Source organism: Suricata suricatta, chromosome 11 (genome assembly GCF_006229205.1).
Source record: "Suricata suricatta isolate VVHF042 chromosome 11, meerkat_22Aug2017_6uvM2_HiC, whole genome shotgun sequence".
In the NCBI taxonomy this organism is placed as follows: domain Eukaryota; kingdom Metazoa; phylum Chordata; class Mammalia; order Carnivora; family Herpestidae; genus Suricata; species Suricata suricatta.
This window is the reverse complement of record NC_043710.1, coordinates 43,854,253-43,857,046: the sequence shown is the minus strand read 5'-3', so window position 1 is coordinate 43,857,046 and position 2,794 is coordinate 43,854,253. Positions and strand designations below refer to the sequence as shown.

Below are 2,794 nucleotides of genomic sequence, written 5' to 3'. Positions count from 1 at the left end.
TTATGAAATTCACGTATCTGATGAAGTTTAGTAATATTTATCTTCCAAGTCCAGAAGCTCTGGTATAGATTATTGAGTCCCTGTGTTGTTCTCAGGTTCATAAGACAGCAAAGGATCCCAGAGATCAATTTGTGCACCCCCTGACATACGGCATTCCCTCTTCTGTGTACTTCAACGTTAGCTCCTGCTATACCTTCTTACTCTTGCCAATGCCCTCTTTCTAGAGATTTGGTCCCTGTTGCCTGCCTACTGGCTGTAGCCTGACTGATAGGGCCCTCAAATGTCTCCCTTTTAAAGCCCTGATATTAGGATTATAGCTGAGCTCATTCTTTAGATATAATGCCTTGTGGGCCTGTAATCTCCACCTGTCAGCCAAGGAGTCCTGAGACATGACTGCAGCCTGTCCTTGGCAGAGAATACTGAAAAAGAGAGTCTGGTCAAGGACCAGAGCAGTCTTCAGTGCTGACACTGTCTGTACATGCAGCATGGTATGCTGCTCTAAAGGTCATGGTGATTCTCTCCTTCCTCTCCATCCACCTCAAACCCAAGCATGGTAATCCCCTTCCTTTATCGGGCATCAGTATAGGAGCGGGTCAGCTCTGGCAATGAGGTGTGAGGGGAAACCTTCTGGGGGAGCCTCTAAAAAAGATTTCTTCATTCTTAAAATAGACTCAGGGAGAGAAGATCCCCTCTTCCTTTGCACATCATCATGTTTAAATGGGATGCTTGGAACCACTTCTGTTTGGTCATGAGATTAAAACCAATCCACTGGGGAGGAAAGAGCCAAGAGAATTGTGGAGAGATAGAGCTGGGACACAGACATGCTGACCCCAAAGTCTGCCCTACTTCTAGACTTCTTAGGTGGAATAATGTATTTCCTTATTGTTAAAGATCATTTGTGTGAAGTTTTCTATTCCTTACAGCCCAGAATGCTATGAGTCTTTCATGTGGATAAATTACTTGTCCTCTTTGGCATCAGTTTTGTCATCTAAAATAATCCCTATCTGCCTGTATTTTGAAGTTTAAGTGAGCTTTGTTAGGCACACTGTTATGACACTGTCATTAATAAGTTAAGATAATACTTCTTTGCCCTGTTCATGATCTGACCACACAGTGAGCCCCAGAGGTAGCTTGAACTCTATTTCATATTTTCTCAGGAATTTAACTGCATGTAATCTGGACTGAAAATTTTGACACTGAGTAAATCTCAGTCAGCTCCACATATCTGTACAGCAGTGTAATATAATGATTAGGAAAGAGGAAGCAGGAATTAGACCTCCTTAGTTCAAGTAAAACTGCCCACTAACTGTGACCTTGGGTAAATTGCTTAACTTTTCTAAGGCCCAGTGTCCCCATCCATGTATTGTAGATAATAATAATAAAAACCTACTTCAGAAGATTGTTTTTACATTACAAAGAGGTGATCTATATTAAGATTTTAACCCATTGATGTTGTTCACAGTTTTAAAAAAATACACACACACATAGACATAATTATTTGGTTATAATGGTATAATTGTTCATATGTCTTTAATCTCTGTTTACTTAGCATCAAAATTCTTCCTGTACATGTGTCTGTCAAGTTCTGAAAACCATACTGAATTTGACATGCAGTCAAGAGTTTTATCTTACGCTTTAGTTTTATCAACATCACTTGGGTTTCTTTTTCCCTGAAGTTTGTAGTTTTGTGTTGGAGATCTGTGAGGCCATTTCTGATGTAAGTGTCATATGCCTGGAAAGAAAGAGATGGCTGGATTAGGAGCACACCTCAATGGTGGACTGATCAGATTTCATGTACCTCTCTCCCCCAACTCTCATGGCCTAAACGTGTGTGGTGACTAAGGGGATGAAAACATTGTTGAAGCAGATGGCCTGCCTCTGGAGGCCACTCCTCCTGAGCTAAGTCTCCCTTCAAAAAGCTGTCATGAGCTGAAAGAACCAAGATGAACCAGCACCACATCAGGATTCTTCTTTTTCCTCTCTTTACCTTTCTTCCTCTAGCTCCTGGTTTGCTGTGTCAATTAGCTGACTGAAGAGACAGTTTCTTTTACTATTTGCCTGCCTCTACCTTACAGAGAAGAGCTCAGGAACCGTAGGACCATTAGAGCGTGAAGACCCTTAGCACTGTGAGGCCTGTAAGAGAATATCCAATCCAATCTTCTTTGATATCTAAGACACAGTAGGCTCCCAAGTGTCTAATGGCTCTACAACTACTTAGGGGGCAGAGTAAGGACTTGAACCTGGGTCTGGATCTAGCCAGCACTCTATTTTTACTTAATGAAATAATCTGGCAAGAGTTGCTAAAGAAATTCACATTTAAGCAATACTTAATTAATGCTATCTGCAAGTCAGAAACTTGGCCAAAGTTATTCACATAATTTCATTTTATCTTTATAAGTATTCTGTGAGAGGCTTGGAGAGATTTAGCAACTTGTGAAAGATCACGATGGATTATAAGTGGGGAAGCTGGGATAAGAAACTATGTTGTCTGATTCTAAATCCAGAGCCCCCAAAAGAGAAAATATTTGTGCTCATTCTACCTGTGCTTTACTGTGGGAAGCAGCAGCAAGGAGCCAGTAAGGAGAGTGTGATGGAGCAAAGCTCTCGTGCCCTCACAACCCTTGTGGCCGATCCAGTCCCTCAGAGGTTAACTCACGTGAGTTAAGATGTTACTGCACCAATGTCCTTCAAGCTTCTGGAGTTGAGATGTTATTGTACAAAGGTCCTTCATGCTTTGGCACTCTTATAATAACAATAAGAAGAGGGTGTAAAGTTCCCAGGACTATGGCACAAC

The 2,794-nt window shown here is 41.4% G+C and overlaps 1 long non-coding RNA gene across 2 annotated transcripts in view; it reads right to left on the bottom strand.

Moving 5' to 3' along the window:
• Positions 1-1,485: 1,485 nt before the first annotated feature.
• LOC115271654 overlaps positions 1,486-2,794 on the bottom strand; it is a 68,805-nt gene continuing 67,496 nt past the window's right edge. The window contains exons 1-2 of one of the 2 annotated variants that reach the window (XR_003900039.1): positions 2,657-2,732; positions 1,486-1,732 (exon numbers count right to left, since the gene is read on the bottom strand). This is a non-coding gene — a long non-coding RNA (uncharacterized LOC115271654). Of the gene's footprint in view, positions 1,733-2,656; positions 2,733-2,794 lie in introns of those variants that run through there. The other variant, XR_003900040.1, reaches the window with a different exon arrangement.